The sequence below is a fragment of the Myxocyprinus asiaticus genome, chromosome 2 (genome assembly GCF_019703515.2).
Source record: "Myxocyprinus asiaticus isolate MX2 ecotype Aquarium Trade chromosome 2, UBuf_Myxa_2, whole genome shotgun sequence".
NCBI lineage: Eukaryota > Metazoa > Chordata > Actinopteri > Cypriniformes > Catostomidae > Myxocyprinus > Myxocyprinus asiaticus.
The window spans coordinates 17196687-17221855 of NC_059345.1; positions in this window are offsets into that span (position 1 = coordinate 17196687).

The following is a 25169-nucleotide window of genomic DNA, read 5'->3' on the forward strand; positions in this document are numbered from 1 at the left end:
CCATAAACTGATGAGACACATCTGTTTAACATTTGAAGCATGGAGAATAAAAGCAAACTTTTCTGTGCATTTCCTTTGAAGGTTTGGTTTTCATCATCGATATCTGTTTTTGAATAGGATGTGCATATGAGCTGACACCACTTCTGTTGTCTAACAACTGCAATGATAATATATTTCACCACACTCTATAGTTATGTAATAATAATAATAATAATAATAATAATAATATACACAAGTTTTGAAACACTTATTCTTTATTATAATTATTATTATTATTTTTTTTATTTTTTTTCACATTTAGAATAAAAGTCATCAAAACTATGGAATAACATAAATGGAACTATGGGAATTATGTTGTGACTAAACAAAATCCAAAATAAATTAAAACTGTGTTATATTTTAGCATCTTCAAAGTAGTCACCCTTTGCCTAGATTTTGCAGAAATGTACTCTTGACATTTTCTTTAGAGGTATCACCCTGGGATGCTTTTTAAACAGTATTGAAGGAGTTCCCATCTATGTTGGGCACTTACTGGCTGCTTTTCTTTATTATTTGGTCCAAGTCATCAATTTCAAAAACTTTTTTTTATTTTTTTTATTACATTTTTGTTTTATAATGAAATAAATTAATATGGTGGCACAATTATATTTTTGTCTACAAAACTAATTTCAAACATTTAAGCATACGCCTTAAGATCAAAAGATTTTTAAGATCATGAGAAACATTTCAGTCAAGTGTTTCAAAACTTTTGACCAGTAGTGTGTGTATATATATATATATATATATATATATATATATATATATATATATATATATATATATATATATATACTGTATATACGCTGATCAGCCACAACATTAAAACCACTTGCCTAATATCGTGTAGGTCCCACTTGTGCCGCCAAAACAGCTCTGAACCGTCGAGGCATGGACTCCACAAGACCTCTGAAGGTGTCCTGTAGTATCTGGCACCAAGGCATTAGCAGCAGATCTTTTAAGTCCTGTAAGTTGCGAGGTGGGGCCTCCATGAATCAGACTTGTTGGTCCAGCACATCCCACAGATGCTCAATCAGGTTGAGATCTGGGGAATTTGGAGGCCAAGTCAACACCTTGAATTCTATGTCATGTTCCTCAAACCATTCCTGAACAAATTGTTGCAGTGTGGCAGGGCACATTATCCTGCTGAAAGAAGCCACTGCCATCAGGGAACACCATTGCATTGATGGGGTGTACGTGGTTTGCATCAATATTTAGGTAGGTGGTACATGTCAAAGTAACATCCACATGAATGCCAGGACACTGCCGGCCTGCCTTCTTCCCATAGTGCATCCTGCTGCCATCTCTTCCCCAGATAAACGACACACCCGCACCCATCCGTCCACATGATCTAAAAGAAAACGTGATTCATCAGACCAGGCCACCTTCTTCCATTGCTCCATGGCTACATTGAGCATTTCAGACAGAGGGTGAAAACAGGTGCTGCAGCAATGTACAACCCCCCCGCCACAACAGTATTGAGATGTACACCCATAAACAAAAATTAAACACATTTTTTAACACACATTTATTCAAAAATCACTAGAAATATTGAAAAACTAAATTTTGCAATGTCATTTAATTAGACTGTTGGTAGGTTTTGGAACCGACACTAGGGGGAACGAACACTTCTGTTAATCAACCAGTCTGCTATTGGTTGATGCCTTTAATCTCAAAATTGCCAAATACAGGCAGATTTATTAGCCTGGCAGATATATCGGTCTGTCTCTAATTAGGGGCTTAATATTTATAACCGATCATTTCATTCTTATTTTAGGGGTAGGTTAGGGTTTTTAGACAAAGATTGTTTGATTACAGTAGGACCAACAAAGTATGTTGATTCAGAAACATGTCTTACTTGTAAATGTTGTCGTGCAGGTAGCTCAGGAAGGCATTCATAATAAAAAAGGGTGAGGAAAAGTTGAAGAGCTGTCATTTTGGAAATAAGGAAAAAAGCTTTAGTCACTTGCACAGACTGGGAAAAAAAATATTGTTTAAATGGCAGATAATGCTCAATATATGTAGCCAGTTTCCTCCATGTAGACCATCCTGCACGTAGGCACCATATACAATTTCACTGCTTGTGTGCCCCATTATCCTTATTATGGCGGTAAAAAGCAATGATGATAGATAGGTAGAGGTTTCACATGTGTAACTTTCGTGTGTCATCATGCTGAAGAATACCATCAAGACATACATAAAGAGTTTCACAGTGATAAACAAAAACAAATGTGCAAATACACACACACCATTTCCCAAACTTCCCTGCAGTGTGTTGCTGTGGAGTCCAGCTAAGACCAATGAAGCACATTTCACATGCTCAGTGGCATTTCTCTGGATGTCCATATGGACACCAGGGTGCCTTTTAAGTCAAGGCCTTGACCTTACATCAATACACACACACACACATACTCACACATAACCTCTAATTAAAAAAGTACACCACTGCCTCCTCTTTAATTGCAAATTAAAAATATAGCTGCGAGCAGCAATTAACGGGGTTCAAGCGGTTTAAGGCCTTTAAGCACATGCATAAAAAGGTATTATGTTTTATTTAGCAAGCATTTAACCACATAGATCATAGATAGAATATTTACAGCCAATACAAGCAATTTACTAAGGAAATACATGGTCCGATCTCCATAGAATGCTTGCATGCTTGTTTAGAATCATATGTCGCATGTGCTCAGCTAATTTCCTGAAGTTCTGAGTTCTGTTTAGGAATTATGGGCTAATTTGTACACTTGACAATGCCCATTTTCTAAATGACACTGTTATAGCTACCAAAGGGTAAAGGGTGTCCAATTTCTTTCAAATTTCTCACAGACCTCTAGGGCCAGGAGTCGAACAGGCCCACCAAGTTTTGTGCCGATCGGCCTCCGTTAACCTTGTCTAATAGGTGCTCAAACTTCATTGGCCAATGGCGGCCATGCTTTTTGAGTCCTATGTCCTCATAGACAGTCGTGGCACCTTGCACAAAGACACTGCATGCAAATTTTCAACTCAATCAGACTAACGGTTGTGTAGTTAGAGCTGTTTTCATGTTTTTTTCCTGTTATAGCGCCAGCAATTGGCCAAACTCCGCGGCTTTTAATGTGACCTCAGATTGAGCTCATACACATGTGTACCGAGTTTGGTGAAAATATCTCATTTCGTTCAGGTGTTATAGCCATTTTAGTAAAAATGGCCAGCCCTTTTCAAACGTTTTGGCACCCCTTAGCAACCGTGAGCCGAAATGTCAACTTTTTTTGGTAATTATTGATAATCAGACTCCAGAATATATTTCTGCACTGGTTTTCTTCCGATCGGGCAAAAAACCTAGGACTAGTTTGCAAAAGTAGGTTTTAAACATTATCTGAAATATTTACCAAATGGTTTGACAGACACCAATGCTTCTTGAGGCAAAGTTGTTTAGAATGAGAAGAGAAATCAGGCGATATATATTACTTGTGTTTTTTCACAACACTGCATTATATACAACAATTAACAACTACAAAAATCGTGATAGCACCACCTAGTGGCCGATTTTTTTTTTACTTTGCACAACCCTCTCAGACCAAGAGTCAAATAGGTCCACCAAGTTTTGTTCCAATCGGTCATAGTTAACCTTGTGTAATAGCTGCTGAAATTTGATTAGCCGATGGCGGCCATGTTTTTCAACATATGTGAATGTCCATATAGACTAGGATGGCAGCTGAGACAAAGACAATGTATGCAATGGTTTCATAGTTACAGCCAATTTCAAGTTTTTTGGTATTATAGCGCCACCATGTGGCAAAACCGTGACAACTTTTCTGGGCGACCAAAGATTGACCTCTTACATAAGCATGCCAAGTTTGGTGAAGATATCTCATTTCCTTCAAGAGTTATAGCCATTTATGTAAAATTTGCCACTCCTACTTCCAATGTTTTTGCATACCGTAGCTAGCTTGAGTTGAAAGTTCAAACTTTTTTAGAAAACTTTTGCTATTGAGACTTCATAGAATCGTTTGGCACAGGTTTGGTCCTGATCAGACGAAAAATCTAGGACTAGTTTGCAAAAGTAGGTTTTTTGAAAAATCCAAGATGGCGGAACATTTTTATAGGTGGCAATGAAATCGGAGATATACGTTTTGTTTGGTTTGAGCCAAGGATTACAATGGTATAAAGTCTACGACAAACGGTCTAGGAGTTATGAGCAGTTTCGCGTTTTTGATCGCTGTAGCGTCCCCTATTGACCGATTTCGCTGAGTCCATGTTTCTGAGTAGCGAGCAAAACTACTACCATCTGACCAAGTTTCAAGTCTCTAGGCCTTTGGTTTACTCTGCCCGATCAGTTTTATTGTGGAATAATAATAATAATAATAATAATAAATATAGCTGCGAGCAGCAATTAACCGGGTTCAAGTGGTTTAAGGCCTTTAAGCACATGCGTAAAAAGGTATTATGTTTTATTTAGCTAGCATGTAACCACCTAGATCATAGATGGAATAGACCATTTACAACCAATACAGGCAATTTACTAAGGAAATACATGGTTTTTAAAGCTTTTTAAAGCTCATAGCGCCACCTATGGTCCGATCTCCATAACAGTCTGCATGCTTGTTTAGAATCATATGTCGCATGTGCTCACCTAATTTCGTGAAGTTCTGAGTTTTTGTTTAGGAATTATGGGCTTATTTGTACACTTGACCACGCCCATTTTCTAAATGACACTGTTATAGCTACCAATGGGTAAAGGGTGTCCAGTTTCTTTTAAATTCCTCACAGACCTCTAGGGCCAGGAGTCGAACAGGCCCACCGAGTTTTGTACCGATCAGCCTCCAATAACCTTGTCTAATAGGTGCTCAAATTTCATTGGCCGATGGCGGCCATGATTTTTGAGATACGCCAATGTCCTCAAAGATATTCATGGCACCTTGGACAAAGACACTGCATGCCGATTTTCAACTCAATCAGACTAATGGTTGCGTAGTTAGAGCTGTTTTCATGTTTGTTCCTGTTATAGCACCAGTTTTTTTTTTTCATGACCTCAGATTGAGCTCATACACATGTGTACCAAGTTTGGTGAAAATATCTAATTTCGTTCGGGCGTTATAGCCATTTTAGTAAAAATGGCCGGCCCTTTTCAAACGTTTTGGCACCCCTTAGTGACTAAGAGTTTAAATTTCAACTTTTTTTGATAATTATTGATAATCAGACTCCAGAGTATATTTCTGCACTGGTTTGGTTCCGATCCGGCGAAAAACCTAGGACTAGTTTGCAAAAGAAGGTTTTTAACATTATCTGAAATATTTACAGAATGGTTTGACAGACACCAATGCTTCTTGAGGCAAAGTTGTTTAGAATGAGAAGAGCTATCAGGTGATATATATTACTTGTGTTTTTTCACAACACTGCATTATATACAACAATTAACACCTACAAAAATCGTGATCGCAACACCTAGTGGCTGATTATTTTTTAAACTTTGCACAACCCTCTCAGACCAAGAGTCAAATAGGTCCACCAGGTTCATTCTGATCGGTCATTGTTAACCTTGTGTAATAGCTGCTGAAATTTGATTGGCCGATGGCGGCCATGTTTTTCAACATACGAGAATGTCCATATAGACTAGGATGGCAGCTGAGACAAAGACAATGTATGCAAATACATTGTTTATTTTTTGGAATTTTTTTTGGAATTATAGCACCACCAATTTTTCTGGGTGACCAAAGATTGACCTCTTACATAAGCATGCCAAGTTTTGTGAAGATATCTCATGTCCTTCAAGAATTATAGCCATTTACGTAATATTGGCCACTCCTATTTCCGATGTTTTCGCATAAAGCACTTGAGTCTACGACAAACAGTCTAGGAGTTATGAGCAGTTTCGCATTTTTGATCGCTGTAGTGCCCCCTATTGACCGATTTGGCCGAGTCCGTGTTTCTGAGTAGCGAGCAATACTACTACCAAGTTTCAAGTCTCTAGGCCTTACGGCCCGCTCTGCCTGATCAGTTTTATGGTGGAATAATAATAATAATAATAATAATAATAATAATAATAATAATACAAATCTTAACAACTACAATAGTGTTTCAGCGCTAAGCGCTTGAACCCCTAATAAAAATCTTAACAATTACAATAGGGTTTCAGCGCTAAGCGCTTGAACCCCTAATAAAAATCTTAACAATTACAATAGGGTTTCAGCGCTAAGCGCTTGAACCCCTAAAAATCTTAACAATTACAATAGGGTTTCAGCGCTAAGCGCTTGAACCCCTAACAAGCCAGTCAATCAGTCAATGGCTGCATTTACATGCACCCTCATACTGGGGTAAACTGTAGCTCATGTAAACAGAATATTGTGATTATGATATTGCAATTATGCTTATAATCAGAGTAATGATAATCACAGTAAGATTTGTGAAGTACTCCTATTTTAATAACTTTATACTGGCATGTAAACTCTTTAATTGCATTTCTTCCTCTCTGACTGAAGAGTGCCTGCACCAGTGCTGCTGACGGATCATGATCCACTCAAGCACAGGTTCGAAAACATCGCAAAAAAGAAGCCGCACTTACTTTTCGCCTTCGTGTAAAACGGCAGTTCCATGCACCGTTTTCCAGCAGTTGTGCTCCCCATCTACAGCCCCATGGCAAAAGAAAACATATTTTCACGAGTTGTGAATGTCCGTTTGCAATCTGAATTGAATGTTGGGGAGTTAAAAAAAGATAATATGTCGCAAAATAATGGGAAGGAAACACGTCTTTGAAATTAGTTTGTGCTCGCGGGCGAAACACAACAACATCCATCACGTGTATTCCGATTCACACACAAATGACTCTTATGAACCGATTCTTTTTAGTGAATCAAAACAGACAGAGCAACCAGTGTAGTCCGACAAACAAATCACTCTTATAAACCGATTCTTTTTAGTGAATCAAAACAGACAGCGTATCCAGTGTTGTCGAAAATGACTCTTATGAAGTGGTGCTTTTAATAAATTGTTTAAAAAGACTCACAAACTGACTGACTAATTTTCCTTATGCCAAGCTGTTTTTAAAGAGACATATTTGCAAAAAGTTATTTTTTGTAATAAATATTTATTTATAAAAAAGCATTAAAACATCACATTCCTCAGCAAATAATCAGAGTAACGGCAAGTAGCATGTAAATGGATTTGAAGAAGTTGGCCCAAATCATGTAAACATCTTAATCTAATTATTCCGTTGTCAGCATCCTACCTCCTGTAGTTTGTCTCCATGCCTCTAGAGGTCCCCTGTGTTCTCCTCTACCTTAGTTCTTCCTCGTGTGGCCTTGTTAGCGTTATCCAGCTCACCTGTGCCTTGTTTCCCCCAGTGTATTTAAGTTGTGTTTTTTCCCTTGGTTCCTCACTCGGTTTCTGAGTCTCTGTCCTCTGTTTCCTGCCTTGTCTCGCTAAAGCCTCTCTAGCTACCCCAAGTAAGATATCCTGAGTTCCTTTCACTGATTGTAATTGTTCACTGGCTTTGTTTTCTCCCCTCGTGGAGTTTTATTTTCTCCTTTGGTTTTGCCCATTGTTTTGTTTTTTTTTTTTGTTTATGTGGTTTATACATCGGTCTGAGAAGAACTTTTGTTGATTCATTTTTGCAAGGAATTTTTTTAATAAATCTACATCTCCTGGAATACTGCCTTAAGTGTTTCATTTGGGTCCAACATTACCGCTCAGTGGTAGATCTCTCATCCACCACACCAGCAATCTGGGTTCTAGCCCAGCTCGTGATATCTGTATACTCTGATTATGCAATAATCCATAATATTATTAATATAATAATACAGAGTACTGGTGTACATGTATACTAAACATAGCCAGTGTGAGCTCACTTTAAACATTTTTTATAACAAATCTAATTGCCCCACTTAAGAAAAACAATGAGTTTAATAGGGGCCTTTAATCCCTGCAACAGGGGGGCTTTTTGCCCCAAATGGTATCCTTTCACTTATTGGACAGTTATTGAACTGTTTTATTATTATTATTATTATTATTATTATATATATATATATCACCTGGAACAGAATTGAAAATGACAAATAAGTATTTTGTTTAAAAGTAAATGTGATAATTTCTAGGATATTCTTTAACTAAATAAATTCACAAAATAAAAAAAAGATTAAATATGACATCAAATTGCCTAAAAAAATCAACCTTTAGACATTACACACAATGATCTCATGGAAGAGGGAAAATCTGCAGTTCATAGTGACAAACAGGTGTTTAGGAAAGTACTGAGGTAGTTTTTGATGCTATTTAGTGTTTTGGGAGAAATAAAATCAAAGGAGCTTTTTACCCCGTGGAGCCTTTTGCCCCGTTGTAAATCATACAACGAACGATAGTGTCAGAAGAGCTTGTTTTGACACAACAAAAAGAAAAGATTGCCAGTTACTAGTTTCATCATAGGCCTCACACATCACTCTTCCCACAATTCATATCACCACTGGAATGGACAGTGGCAATTAACTAACCTGACCACCAAAGACAACAATCTTAACCTGAATGCACAGACTAACCAGAAACAATGACCTAGTATCTATGAACTAGTAACAGTAACAGATTTTTAATAAATATATTAACTTACCTTTAAGGTGGGTGTACACCGTGCGATTTTCGGCTGTCGTGTGAGCTCCCAACCGATTTTTTCCAGTCGGGAGAGATCGCGTGTGGAAATCGTTGGTGCTCGTATGGTCGTGGCTCGCATCGTGTGAGAGGAATTATGAGTGGAGCCGAGCAGCTTACAAGTAGCTCACAACCTCCTGATCATTTTTAAAAATGACTAAAAAATTTGAGCGCTGTTTGAATTTGTGAGGTTTGTGCGGTTGAACGGCCCGATTTGCCGATCTACCTGAAGCTGACCAATCATGAGAAGGTGTTATAACTCACACGATCAATGAAAACTGAGTGTTCATTAAGCTTTTACACATTTGGAGAAAATGGTCATGTTAAAACTATGTTTTTCCCATATTATTCATGACCAAATCACTTGGAATAATTCTACAGAAAGGCCATGCTGTTCTCTGCTCTTCAAATAAAAAAAAAATTGCCAAATGGGTTGTGCTAGAAAACAGTCTTTATCACTCTGATGGACAGAGTTGTAAAAATTCCATCATGGTCTATTTTTATTCGTCATACTTGCTTTCGTTTCAGTTCTAAGGCAATATTTAGATATAGAATCTGTTATAATTGTATATGCACATGATAGTGGATATGTGAGAGATATTTTTCAACTCCCAAAGCGCGAGTCTGGTGAAACCAAGGACTTCTAGGTTGAAAGTTCAACCTGTCAATCAACTGCAGCGCTTAAACAAGATTTTTAAACTTTGCTACATGCGGCTTTAAAGCGCATTCACATGGACAAGACTTCTTCAGCATGTTTGCTATCAACATGCAAGCACTGACAGTGTGACATAGATGAGAAGGACTGAATAATACAGGTAGCCTACTCCACTAAAATAACTCAGAATTCTACACTAAAGGTCGTGTTTGCGCTTAGATTAAATCCAAGTATCAGCAGTTACAGAAATACTCAGAAATACTACTACTACTACTACTACTTCATACCCCATACAAACACCTTTATAAATTACTATGTAATATTTACAGTATTTAATATGTGAAAAAGAAAAAATAGTATTTGGTTTCTTTATCAAGAAATAGTGAAACACACAAACACACACACACACACACACACACACACACACACACACATGCACACACACACACATATGTCTAGGTTGGTGCAGCTACCCTTATGTGGACTCTCCATAGACATAATGATTTTTATACTGTACAAACTATAGATTCTATCCCCTAACCCTAACCCTACCCCTAAACCTAACCCTCACAGAAAACATTCTGCAGTTTTACATTTTCAATAAAACATTGTTTAGTATGTTTTTTAAGTGATTTAAATTATGGGGATACTAGAAATGTCCTCATAAACCACATTTATAGCATAATACCCTTTTTAGCATAATTTCCAGTTTGTAACCTAAAACAAATGTCCTCGTAAACCACTTAAACCTGCCCACACACACACACTTCTCTGTTGTTAATGCAGCTGTATAACAATAATTGTTCTGTCAGAAACAGTCTGTTACAGATTTGTCTGTCTCACTTACTCAGTGTCAGTATGGCTGGACCGTCTGTGATGCCCACAGAGACATTGCCTTCCTCTCCTGTCATAGGATATTTCAGTGTGAATGTGTGTGTATATGTGTGTGTGTGTGTGTGTGTGTGTGTGTGTGTGTGTGTGAGGAATAACTTGAGTCGGAGGACCCTGGGGCAGGACAGACACATCTCTGTTTGTCAATAGCCAGAACAGAGAGGACAGAATGACAAAGGCTGATCTGACTCTTCCAGATGGTACTCTTAATCTGCTGTTAGATACAGTATCAAGGACAAATGATTCTGTAGCCTTTAACTGCACACTTTTTAGCCAACACAAATGTTGATTTTGTAGAAGATTTTGACAAACTAAACTACTGAATGGTCAAACTTGAGATGTTCATTACAAAATCCTATTATATTTTCCTCACCCTTACAGTATGTCATTCCAGACCAAGACCGGAGATGTTTTGAAGAGTGTTCAAGCTACTCTTTTTCATACAATGAATGTTGTTGGTGATTTATTCTGGGCAGAAGCTATCTGCACACTGGTGCAAATAAAGGTAGATGCTATTTACACCCCAGTGCAAATAGTGGCAAATATTATTTGCGCCCCAACCCTGGTACAAATAATGGTAGGACACTGTTTGCAAATAGTGCTATTATTTGCTCCCTTAATTAAATACTAACAGTAGAGATGCATCATTGCAGTGTGTTTACTGTGTTTATTTAAAGTCCCACAGACACACTACACCCACCCTTAAACCTAACCGTAACCTTCCCTTCCAAAAATTAACCATGGTTTTAATACAGTAACCATAGTATCACTATGGTATTTTGTAGTAAAATCATAGTAATAACAAAATTAAACATAGTTACTATATAAACACCATATTACTGTAGTAACACCATGGTTAATTGCATTAAAACTATGGTTTCAGCCAAACATGGTTACTACAATGTTACTATAGTAAAACTACCTTTATATTCATTTTTATGTATAATTATAAGTATAATTTAAGAAAATATTAAGAGAGGAGACAGGAAACAGAATGGGAAAAAGAGTGCAACAAACGTGGAATCGAACCCAGGTCAAAAACGGACAGTCTCCCCGACGTTACACCCCACGCCACTGAAGCGTCACTCTCAAGGCAGATTGTTGTAAGTTTCTATGTTTCCAACAGACTGTTGGGGTGCAAATAGCCACACTGTGTGGCAGGTGTTATTTACACCTGGGTGCAAATAGTCACTATATGTTTAGATTATTAAAGAATGTACAGGAATGGTGTTGTGAGTCTTGTGATCTCCATCAGCGCAAAACGCACACACACACACACACACACACACACACACACACACACACACACACACACACACACACACACATATGTTGGTGTGGCTACCCTTATGTGGACTCTCCATAGACATAATGATTTTTATACTGTACAAACTATAGATTCTATCCCCTAACTCTAACCTACCCCTCACCCTACCCCTAAACCTAACCCTCACAAAAAACTTTCTGCATTTTTACATTTTCACAAAAACATCGTTTAGTATGTTTTTTAAGTGATTTGAGTTATGGGAACACTAGAAATGTCCTCATAAACCACATTTATAGCATAATACCCTTGTAATTACCAGTTTGTAACCTAAAAAAAAGTCCTCGTATACCACTTAAACCTGCCCCCCACTTCCCACACACACATACACACACACACCAGTGAATTTTGATGAGACTTAAATTTGTACACATGAAATGATTGCTATTATGTAATTTGTTTTATATACACTGTAAAAAAAATCTGTAATTTTACGGGATTTTTACTGTTTATTTTACAGTTTTTTTCCTGTATTTTTAAAGTACAGAAAAATATTAATAAAATTACAGAAATAGACTGTGAATTTACATGTCTAATGTAGAATAAAATGGAAAACCTGTAACTGTGAATAACCATAACATTTCAATTTTTTTAAGGAAAATATTGTTTTTTTCTAAATGTTAAAATACATTCACAAATGTATCATAATTTCACAAATATTTATATTTTATTTAATGTATGAAACTGTTGAAAAGCTAGAAAAAGATCTCAAGTAAAATTAAAGCTACAAACTGTATTTTAATTATGGAAAATTACTGTATTTTTACGAGTTAGTTATTTTCTGTTATTTCACAGAATTTTTTGGTGCCCCAGCTGCCGGATTACCAATAGTTTAGTGTTTTTTTTTTTTTTTCAGGGCTACTGACTTTCATGGATGCATATCCATACTCTTTCTCCAAGTCTGTCTAAGTCTTTTGTTTTGGTGATGTTGGTGAAGATTCTGCCATTACTCTTCCTCTCCTAACCTTTTAAAGAAAAGATTCACAACACACTTCTCATTTCACAGCATGAAATCTGGCCGCCAATTTGATGCCCTGGATCTTCCAAATCAAGCCAATGAAATGGTAAACTATATATTTGGTAGAAATGTCTAGAGATGGTGCCAGAGGCTCAGCTAATGTAATGTTCAAATGGAGTAACTGCAAGGTATTTGTTTACTGCCAGTCTGCCATGTTAACATATTGTGTTTTACTGTAAATCAAGGCAGATAATAAAGTACGAGTTCACCTTTCATTTTGATCACTTTATCCGATTGTCACATCATAACATTAATTCCTGCATTTAGTTGCAAATCTCACCCTCAAAAAATATTTTAACCTGTTTTTAGAATTTACACATTTGAATTTCATAACAAAGTTCCATCAAATTGAATTGCATAATCTTTAACTAAATTTAATTAGTAAAACTTGAATAAATTGAAGTTTTATACTTTAAAATTTAACTCTATTCACATCTTCAGATTATAAAAGATCTTTTAAAAGGACATTAATTATGTGTAAACAATCAGCAAGCCAGACAATGAAGATGGTATGGAAAATACATTTCATTATAAACTCTAAACTGAGACACTTAAATGGATAACAACATCAGTAAAATAATATTAGTTTACACCACCTTTTAAAATGACCAGTTATGGCAAATGCATGCAGTGTTGTGCATTCTTCATGCACGGGACCCTCATACAGACAGGAACATTGCAGGTTTTTTGCAATATTGAGACCAAATCAGACCAGAAAACAACAAGAAAACATATTAAACTTTTGAAGGAGTGATAACGGTTTAAAATGATGTATGATTTGATTTATTGTAAATAAGATTAAACCCTAAAACAACAACAACGGATTGAATTGTGTGTGCACATATCTGATGTGAGAGCATTGCACATTAAGTTATTACTCATGTTATTACCAATGTTTCAAATTTTGAGGCCACCTAAAGTTTTGGAAATATAATAACTAGAAAATAGATTATGTATAATTTTACAATCTTAAATAATAGCTTTTGCAAAGCTGAAAAACAACTGCAAAATGAAAAGTTATGAGATAATATATGCTCATTGTATAATCTCCTCATTCTTTGTAATTAACAGGTGAGATGATCAGCGGGGCTGAATTTTTACCGCTCTCATTAAGACATGGACTGAACAATGGATAAAGTTTATCAGTGAAAGACTGACCACTGAAAGAATAGATATGAGACCTGGACTCAGGGGGTCCAGCAAAGGCACTATAATCATTCTTATCTCTCAGCACCACAATCCAGTATCCATCCTGAGAAGTCACTGTGATCCGTCCATTCCTGTTACTAGATTCTCTGACCACTCCTATATCCCAGCCAGTCTTTCCCTACACCTGTACCTCAAAATAAAAATTCCCTGAGCTGAATCCCTCTTTTCCCAAGACACAGTGGCAATAATCAAACATCACTGGGTTGTTTGGGAGCTCATGATCAATGTCTCCAGTTCTCATTTGTTTTCCATCATCAGACAGGACGAGATCAGGATGAGCTGTATCAGGATCCATAGTCACATGCACTAAGAGAGACATCAGAGAATATGAATCACATCTTCACAATACAAAGATATTTATGCATTTAATATTTAGAGCAAAGTGTTCAGTAGAGAAGAGCTCATCAATGGCTGCTTTCTCTTGCTCTGTGTTTTTCTGGGAAATCAGAACAAAAAATACATTCTCATTCATGACACACAATCACCTTTATTTAATACATTTTGGAAAGTAAAATATTTAACTTTTCAATATTTTAAACTCACTTTTCTGAGTTCTGCTGAGTGTTTGATGTCCTGAATCTTCTTGATTCTGTCCTGGATCATCTGCTGCAATTCTGTCTGCATCTTCATCAGTTGAATCTATAGACAGGAGCAAAGAGACAGATTTTATCACTTAACGTGGATTTTCCATCTTCTGACAAAAGCTATTAAAAACAGATTATTAAAATATGTTTAAATGTTGTTAGTATCTCGTGCCTTTTGCTCTTCACTGTCCTCCTCTACAGGAACAGTGTTGTGAGTCTTGTGATCTCCATCAGTGCAAAACACACACACAACCACATGTCTGATCATCTCTACAGAACAGCTCCAGAGGTCTCTCGTGTTTCTGACATATATAGTTCTTTATATTCTCCACAGGGTCCATCAGTTTAGAACTCTCCGATGAGGCTCCAGATGAGTTGCACAGTAAGATTTTTGACAAACCAGGCAGACTTTCACCTTTCTTTCATTACAGATGTCACAGATAAATTCAGACTGATCTTTTCTTTAAAGAACACATTTTTTTAAGAAATTTGCATTTTACTTAATGGAATATTCCGGGTTTAATACAAGTTAGTCTCAATTGACAGCATTTGTGGAATAATGTTATTAAATATACATAAACATATAAAATAATTTCGACTCATCCCTTGTTTTCTTAAAATAGAAAATCGAGGTTACACTAAGGCACTTACAATGGAAGTGAATGGGGACAATATTTTGAGGGTTTAAAGGCAGAAATGTTAAGCTTATAATTTTATAAAAGCGCTTCACATAAATTCTTCTGTTAAAACTCATGTATTGTTTGAGCTGTAAAATTGTTTTAATCATCATTTTTACAGTCATTTTAGAGTTTGTAGATATTACATCATCATGTCAACAAAGTTGTAAAATTGGCTATAACGTCTTGTGGCTATATTTTTTGAAACAGTGAGTATTTTAATGTTGACGGTTGGGCTCCATTCACTTCCATTTTTTTAAAAGAAAAGGAAGGGCAAGTCAAAATTAATGTTTGTGGTAATCAATATTATGCCACAAATGCTGTTGATTAAGCTTAACTTGTATTGAGCCCAGAATATTCCTTTAAGTTGTCCTCTGGGCAAGCAGACAGAAGTAAAATAAATAAAGACTGAAGTTCGCAAGAAGGTCAATTGCTGGACTGAACAATCAAACCAACAGAATGCTTTCCCAGGTTATATAATTCAAGTAAATAACAATCAAAGTTGTTCTGAAATATGAAGGGTTTCCTTCCTTCTCCAGTTCAACCACCTTCTTTAGCACATCAGTTTTTGGGAAAATTCCTGTAACAATTTATTTGAAGGCAAATTATTTTCTTCAAAGGAATCTGTGTGTAAAAAGAGGAATATTTAGGATATTCGGTAGTAATGCTTTATGATGGCGCCAGAGGCACAAATATCACAACGTTGAAAGAATATTCTGGGTTTTTATAATAGAAATAGGTAAGAGAGGGATCATTCAAATAATTTGAGCTCCATAGATATCATCTTAGATATGCTGCTGATTTCCACAGAAAATAATATTGACGGTCTGTGTTCACTGTCACATGGCATTGCTCAGCCTTGGTTAAATGATTAAACCCGTTCTCTCAGACAAGAGTGCCGTAATGCTGAGCAAAAGTGGAAAAAAGATAAACTCCAGGTCTTATATGAATCACTAATTTCATGCTTAACCAGCAAACAAAGTTCAGTGAAAAAGGCCAAGTCAAATTTCCTCTCTAAACTTAACACTGAAAATGCAAACAGGCCTAGAGTATTAAGACAATTGACTCAGTGCTAAATCCCCTAATAGTTCCTTGTCCTGTTCCTTCTTGGGAAACCTGTGAGAACTTTCTGAAAAAATTTAACAATAATATCTTTGAGATCAAGGCTTCTATTAAGCCATCAAAATTTTGTCCCCCCTATGATATATTCACCAACTGGTTTGTTAACTTACTTTCAACCAGTCACCTCTGCCCAGCTAGCTGATGTTGTTTCTAAGGCTAAATGTTCCAGCTGTGAGACAGACATTATTCCAGCTCATCTTGTTAAGGAAGTGTTTGAAACTGTGAGCCCAGCTGTAACAGCTATTATTAACAGCTCTCTAGTAAATGGAATTGTACCTGCCAGTTTTAAACATGCTGTTGATCACCCTATGCTTAAGAAACCTCATCTTGACTCATCTGTCCTTAGTAATTTTAGACCTATTTCCAAACTGCCTTTTAACCCAAAGCTCTTGGAGAGATTTGTGTATTGTCAGTTGAATTCTTATCTTAGCGCATTTAATATTTTAGATACATTTCAGTCTGGTTTCAGATCTTTGCATAGTTTTAGGCCCCCCCAGGCCTCCATCTGCCTTGCAATTGGGTTCTTTTTCCTCTAGCGTTCAATCACAAGTGAGAAATTTTGGGGTTATTTTATATTCGTCATTCATGTTTGATAAACAAATTAGTGCAGTGGTAAAGGGAAGTTTATTTCATCTAAGATTTGTCGCTAAATTAAAACAGTTTCTTTCTCCAAAAGATCTGGAGAAAAGGTTTGGATTACTGTAATTCTCTGTACATCGGTCTGCCTCAAACTGCTATTTCTCGTCTTCAAATTGTTAAAAATGTGGCAGCTAGACTTCTTACCGGTACAAAAAAGAGGAATAATATTTTTCCCATTTTAGCAACTTTACATTGGCTTCATGTTAATTATAGAATTGATTTTAAAATTGCTGTATATGTGTACAAGGCTTTATCTGGTGTCGCACCTAAGTACATCAATGACCTTTTGAATCCTTACTCTCCCCAAAGAACACTTAGATCATATAATCAGCTTCTCTTATCTGTCCCTCGTTGTTGCTGTAAATCTAAGGATGTTCGGGTCTTCTCTGCTGCAGCTCCCAAACTTTGGAACAGCCTGCCCTTTCACCTGAGGTCTGCTCCTTCACTAACTATTTTTAAATCTATTCTTAAATCTTATCTGTATTCTCTATCTTTTGATAATTCTTAGCTTAAGTGCTTTATGGTTTAGTTACACAGACTATATTCTGTTTATTATATATATTATATGCCACATGTTGTTTATTAATGTTGTCACTTGCGTATTTGCTCCTGGATTTTTTTCTTTTATATGCTTTATATTTTACTGTACAGTACTTTGGTGCAACTCTGTTGCTTTTAAATGTGCTCTAGAAATAAATCTTGACTTGACTTGACTTTGACATACTTCCTGTTTCTACAGCGTGTTCTAAAATGACAGCACCACTGATATACAGTATATTAGTGGACAGCACACTATAAATTTTGATTTACAATGAAACTACTGATGTTTGATCAAATTCTGTTATCATTTAAGTGTAGTCTAAATTGGTATTTTACTTATGCTTTACCTGGTTTTGCCCAACTAATTCTAGTGAGATATACACCCTGCTGAACTGAACCATTCCACAAAAAAAATAAATAAATAAATAAATAAATAATAATAATAATAATAATAATAATAAAAATAAATAAATAAACATTTCAGGAATTTCCATATAAGCTATTTCCATCACCTACCTGTTAATAAATATCAGCTGTTTTTATATAGGCTACATCTTTGAACGTCTCAAATGCTGCTTATAAACAGAGGACATTTTTTTTAATGTTTCCAGATTGTTGTTCATAAATTTACTTCACTGTCACTATACAAGCCCTCATTCACCTGCAATGACGTCATAATACTGAATGCACCTTTAATATTTATAGATTTTTATTATCCAAGTTAAACAGAGGTTAGGACCAGAAATAAACCAGGTGAATATTAGGCCTACATATCGCATAACTAGCAGCCATTGGTTAGTGCATAAATAAATCCAGAACTAATCTGGAATATAAACGGTTTTGAAACTGTAAAGAAATCTGTTGCTTCCACACAAAAACATTTTCAGCATATGCACTTAAAATACTAATTCTAAAAGTGAATGTGCTCTTTGTTTCAAATTAATTTGCAAAGTTTTTCGTTGGATATCTAGTAAAATTAAGACACTTTGCAGCACAGGCTCAACAGGGAAGCGCCAATGTTTAGTGTACTGTCTCCATCTTGTGGACAAAGAATGAAATTCAAGGTAAAAAGATGAAAAAGGCTTAGTTAAATTTCCCTCTTTCCGCGTTAATAACCATACTTTGGAGCTTATAGTATCACGTTTGTGCGTCGTCTAGCGTGGTTGTGGTTTAGGCGACAGGTGTGAAGAAAGTGACATTTAGCAAAATAAATATATTCTGTTCAACGAAGGAGCGAAAGATGGAGTTGCTCTAAAATGGTGAGTTGATGTTAGCTGGCACTGCGTGTTTGATTTGGTCGGAAAGATTAAAACGCATTAATTATTATTGTCATTATTATTGTATACATTTTAAAGTAGGCTAATTCATCCAGGCGACGACACAGACCTCAAACCAAACTTTATCTGTAAAACTCAAGCTATGACATTAGAAAAATGTAAAAACAGCTATGATAATAATGTTTAAATAAAACCACAATCATTTATACAAAGATAATTCCCGTCAAATCCCATGATGTAGTAATGAAGGCAGCCAGGTCAACTTTATGGGCGATGCTGCAGATTGTTTCCAATCGGCAAATGCATCGCACATGCGCACATTGCTTAGAGGCGCAAATACTGTATACTTAATATGGCCATTCTGAATGAGGGAGCACGTAGGTGTAACTACATTTGCATTCTACAGGTCCTGTTCATTTACCGTAATCCTGTTCTCACATACTAATCAATTAAATATCAATTCGATACCATTTAATTTTATGTAGACTAGAGCATAGCATACTTGGGGTTCCCTTACGACTCACTACACTTGACTTTGCGTCACTACGCTGGCATAAGGTGGAGTGTCCTTCTACACAACCTAGTTGAAACCTGTCTATAATAATGCCAATTCTAATATTGGCTGTTGTGTTTGAGCCCCGCCCTTTTAGGCATGAAGCTGTCACACCATTCCTCAAAATATTCTTCTTTCACAACAGCGATTCATCTCTCGTCTAGAAGCCCTCTACTACTTCACCGTCGACATACACAAGTCAGCGGTTGGGATCTTCATGGCAATGAGAAGACTCTCCTCTCCCCTACTGTGTTCCGGCAAACATTTACTCTGCCTTGACGCTTCGCCGGTGGACGGGCCGCTAACGTTTTTGCGTCTTTTTAAAGATGTCATTCCGTAAGTGTTTTCTTATGCGAGGGGCACATCCCGCCATCAGATCAGCATGAGAGCTGCATTCACTGTCTGGGCTGCGCCCATGCAGAGACAGCTCTCATAGAGACAGACTGCCCTCACTGTGAGGGTATGGGTCTCAAGACGCCTCGTTCGCAAATCGCCCTCGTTCTGAGGGATGGTTCAGCCTCACGCACCCTCCCACTCGCCTCTTCTGTGACTCCCGAAGGATCACATAAGGAGGCATGGTGGAGCCGCATGATCGAGCATGATGAATTTGAGGTGGACCTCGTGCCGGCACATGCCCCGCGAGCCCCTCAATCTCCATGTGTGTCTATGCTGATACAGTGTGTGCATGACGAGTTTCAGCCCTCTGTAGGAGCGCACCGCCTCGTCACGTTCGGCGGTTCTGATGCTAGGGATGATGTTATGTCTCTTGCTGCATCTGGCGAGTGGTCAGTGGATGACGCTGCCGCCCCTTCCCCCAGCAAGGGCAAGGAGCGTGCACGCGCCACTGAAAAGAAGATGCTTCGCGTCCTTCCAAGGGCGGTCGAAGAGCTCAGTGTCGAGTAATCTCCAGAGAATCCTGAAAAACCTCACCTTGATGAATGGTTCGTGCAGTCCGGACACCATCAAGCGACCGCGTTCTGCAGATCTGCCCCGCTTTTCCTGGAAGTTCATAACAAACTGACAAAATCCTGACATGTGTCCTATTCAGCTCGCTCGCGCAGCGATTCCACTCTTCTCAATAAAGTGGACCACGATCCAGAGACATTCAAAGAGCTCCGCACCGCTACGGAAGTCACTGCACAGGCCATTGGCAAGTCAATGAGGAACCTGGTGTTTTTGGATCGTCACATCTGGCTGACCCTCACTGAAATGCGTGACGTGGGAAAAGCCACTCTATTTGATGCTTCGGTGTCTTCAGCCGACCACTTCAGAGGCCATTTGGATAGATTTGCTGAGTGCTACGTCATAACTCAGCAACACTCACAGGCTATGAGACATTTTATGCCAAAACGGAGCAGTACTTCATCACAACTGGCTCACTCCCACTCTGTCTCGGCCAGCACCCGGCTAAAAACCCCACACTAGCTGCCTCAGATGTCGCCGCCGAGCTGCTGGTAAACGGAGACAGCCGCCTCAGCGCAAGCCTCTCGCCGTCCTGACATAATGCTTCTTCCCTCTTCCCCACTGCTATTTGTCGGGAAAGGAATATTGTTGTTCAGAGTTGTTCAATATGATGTTTTCTGTGTCTCACATTAATCACATGCAATAAAGTTTGCACATAATGCACAACTGCTTCCAAATGGTGAGCGGCGCATTATATCATGTATGAACAAACAAAGATTGCAAAAAGAGTACAGTACTCGCACGAGATGGTCACACATTTTCAATAAGGGCTTTCCTACTTCAAAGCCCACACATTATGCACAACCGCTTCCCAGCGGTGAGCGGCACATTATATCAGAATCAGAATCAGAATGAGCTTTATTGCCAAGTATGCTTACACGTACAAGTGATTTGTCTTGGTGACAGAAGCTTCCAGTGCACAAACAATACAACAAAAAGACAGAGATAATAATAAAAAAATAGAAAAAATTGAAAGTGAATAGAAAATATAAGTATACAGTCGTGCTCAAAAGTTTGCACACCCTTGGAGAATTAGTAGTATAGGCAAAACTCATTTCTTTTATTTCTTATGGGATTCATATTCAACTATAGGTTACAACAGAATGGCACAATCATAAAACAAAACATGGCAACAAAGAAAAAAAATTAAATGACCCCTGTTCAAAAGTCTGCATACCCTTAGTTCTTAAAACTGTGTATTGCCCCCTTTAGCATCAATAACAGCTTGAAGTCTTTTGTAATAGTTGTCTATGAGGCCCCAAATTCTTGCAGGTGTGTATAGCTGCCTATTCATCTTGGCAAAATGCCTCCAGGTCATGCAAAGTCTTTGGTTGTCTTGCATGAACCGTACATTTGAGATCTCCCCAGAGTGGCTCGATGATATTTAAGGTCAGGAGACTGTGATGGCCACTCCAGAACCATCACCTTTTTCTGCTGTAACCACTGGAGGATCAACTTGGCCTTGTGCTTAGGGTCATTGTTGTGCTGGAAAGTCCAAGAGCGTCCCATGCGCAGCTTTCGTTCAGAAGAATGCAAATTGTCTTCCCGTATTTTCAGATAACATGCTGCATTCATCTTGCCATCAATTTTCACAAGATTCCTGTGCCTTTAGAGCTAACACACTCCCAAAACATCAGTGAGCCACCACCATGCTTCACAGTGGGGATGGTATTCTTTTCATTATAGGCCTTGTTGACCCCTCTCCAAACATAGCGCCTATGGTTGTGACCTTAAAGCTCTATTTTGGTCTCATCACTCCAAATTACAGTGTGCCAGAAGCTGTGAGGCATGTCAAGGTGTTGTCGGGCATATTGTAACCGGGCTTTTTTGTGGCATTGGCGCAGTAAAGGCTTCTTTCTGGCAACTCGACCATGCAGCTCATTTTTGTTCAAGTATTGTTGTATTGTGCTCCTTGAAAAAACCACACCATCTTTTTCCAGAGCAGCCTGTATTTCTCCTGAGGTTACCTGTGGGTTTTTCTTTGTATCCCGAACAATTCTTCTGGCAGTTGTGGCTGAAATCTTTCTTGGTCTACTTGACCTTGGCTTGGTATCAAGAGATCCCCGAATTTTCCACTTCTTAATAAGTGATTGAACAGTACTGACTGGCAGTTTCAAGGCTTTGGATATCTTTTTATATCCTTTTCCATCTATATAAAGTTCCATTACCTTGTTACGCAGGTCTTTTGACAGTAATTTTCTGCTCCACATGGCTCAGTATCTAGCCTGCTCAGTGCATCCACATGAGAGCTAACAAACTCATTGACTATTTATACACAGATACTAACTGCAATTTTAAAAGCAACAGGTTTGGGAAATGAAATTTTAATTGCCATTTAAACCTGTGTGTGTCACCTTGTGTATCTGTAACAAGGCCAAACATTCAAGGGTGTGTAAACTTTTGATCAGGGCCATTTGGGTGATTTCTGTTGTCATTATGATTTAAAAAGGAGCCAAACAACTATGTGATAATAAATGGCTTCATATGATCACTATCCTTAAATAAAAGACAGTTTTTTTGCATGATCAATGCAGGCAATGTGGGTCTCTCACTTCAGGTCCTGTGAGATGGTAGTGCCCAGGAACCTGAATGAGTCCACTGCTGCCACAGTGCTATTTAAAAGTGATTGAGCGGGGTCAATGTTGGGGTGTTCCTCCTAAAGTCCACTATCATCTCCACTGTTTTAAGTGTGTTGAGCTCCAGGTAGTTTTGACTGCACCAGTGAGCCAGCCGTTCAACTTCCTTTCTGTATACAGACTCATCATCATTTTGGATGAGGCCAATGACAGTAGTGTCATCTGCAAACTTCAGGAGGATTCCTTGGCGGTGCGGTCATTGGTATACAGGGGGAAGAGTAGTGGGGAGAGCACACATTCCTGGGGGGCATCAGTGCTAATCGTACATGTGCTGGATGTGAATTTCCCCTGTCTCACTAGCTGCTGCCTGTCCGTCAGAAAGCTGGTGATCCACTGACAGATAGACGTGGGAACAGAAAGTTGGTGTAATTTAGTCCAGAGAATAGCTGGGATGATGGTGTTGAAAGCCGAACTGATGTCCACAAAAAGGATCCTTGCATATGTCCCTGGTCTGTCCAAATGTTGTAGGATATGATTCAATCCCATTTTGACTGCATCATCCACAGACCTGTTTGCTCAATAAGCAAATTGAAGGGGATCTAGAAAGGGTTCAGTGTCCTTCAGGTGGGCCAACACCAGTCTCTTAAATAATTTCATGACCACAGACGTCAGAGCGACGGGTCTGTAGTCATTAAGTCCTGTGATTTTGGGTTTCTTTGGGACAGGAATGATGGTGGAGCATTTGAAGCAGCAGGGAACTTTAGACTGCTCCAGTGATCTTTTGAAGATCTGTGTGAAGATGGGGGCCAGCTGGTCAGCACAGGATTTTAGACAATTGGGTGAAACTCCATCTGGCCCTGTGCTTATATTGTCTTTTGTTTCCGGAAGACATGGCACACCTCTTCACAGATCTTAAGTGCAGATTGAGTAGCAGGAGGGGGGAGGAGGAGGGTTGCAGGAGGTGTTGATGTTTGTGTGAAGTGAAGGTCAGAACTGGTGTGGGGTGTGAGACTGGGCCTTTCAAATCTACAGTAAAACACATTCAAGTCGTCAGCCAGTTGTTGGTTCCCTACAGTGTTGGTGGATGGTGTCTTGAAGTTATTAAAGTCTTTCAGGCATCTCCACACTGATGCAAGGTTGTTAGCTGAAAACTTGTTTTACTTTAGCTTATTTTAGCCACTCTGATTTCCTTATTCAGTGTGTTCCTGGCCTGATTGTACAATATTTTATCCCCACTTCTGTAAGCATCCACTTTGGCCTAACGAAACTGCCTGAGTTTTGCTGTAAACCATGGCTTGTCATTGTTATATGTGAAGTAAGTCCTAGTAGGAATGCACATATCCTCACAGAAACTGATATATGATGTCACAGTATCTGTGAGCTCATCCAGATTGGTGTCTGCAGCCTCAAATACACTCCAATCAGTCCAGTCAAAGCAGGCTTGTAGTTTCAGCTCTGCTTCATTGGCCCATACTTACAGTCTTTACTACAGGTTTAGCTGATTTTAATTCCTGCCTGTAGGTTGGAAGAAGATGAACCAGACAGTGATCAGAGATTTCCAAAGCTGCTCTAGGGACAGAGCGATATGCATCCTTTATTGTTGTGTAGCAATGATCCAGTGTATTTCTGTCTCTGGTGGGGCATGTAATGTGCTGTCTGTATTTTGGCTGTTCACAGGTGAGATTGGCTTTGTTAAAATCGCAGAGAATAATAAGTGAGTCCGGGTATTGTTGTTCCATGTCTGTGATCTGATCAGCCAGTTGTTGGAGTGCTGCGTTCATGCACGTGTATGGAGGAATATAAACACTCACCAGAATAAACAAGGAAAAATCCCACAGAAAATAGAATGCTCACACTTTTTCAATAAAGAGCTTTCCACACTTCAAAGCCCACACATTATGTCCAACCACTTCCCAATGGTAAGCGGAGCATTATATCATGTTATGAACATACCAAATTGCCCTCTGTCCCGTTACGCATGGCGAGCTCTTACTGGCATTCCGACTGGGTGCTAAAAACGATCAAACATGGTTATACGATCCAATTGCACGACGGCTGCCCCGTTTCAATGGTGTTCTGTCTTCCACGGTTCCGTCTGAAGACATACCGGTGCCAAAATACACAATCTTCTCGTTAAGAACATGATAGAGGTTCTTTCGTATAAATTAATAAGCCTTCTGTCCCAATGCGCAAATGCGTGGCAAGTCTTCACGGGCATGTCAGAGCTGGTGTTTACAATGATCGAGCACAATCTGTGGTCTGACCACAGAATGTGCCGGTGTTGCGTGCACAGACAGCGACACACACAGTGGGATTTACAGCCATTATTTCCTCGTTCTGGAAAAGGAAGGTGGGCTTCGGCCCATACTAGTTCTGAGACGATTGAATCACATGCTCGCGACACGGCCATTCAAAATGTTAACTCAGAAATGGATCTTATCGCACATCCATCCTCAGTATTGATTTGCGTCAATAGATCTGAAGGACACGTA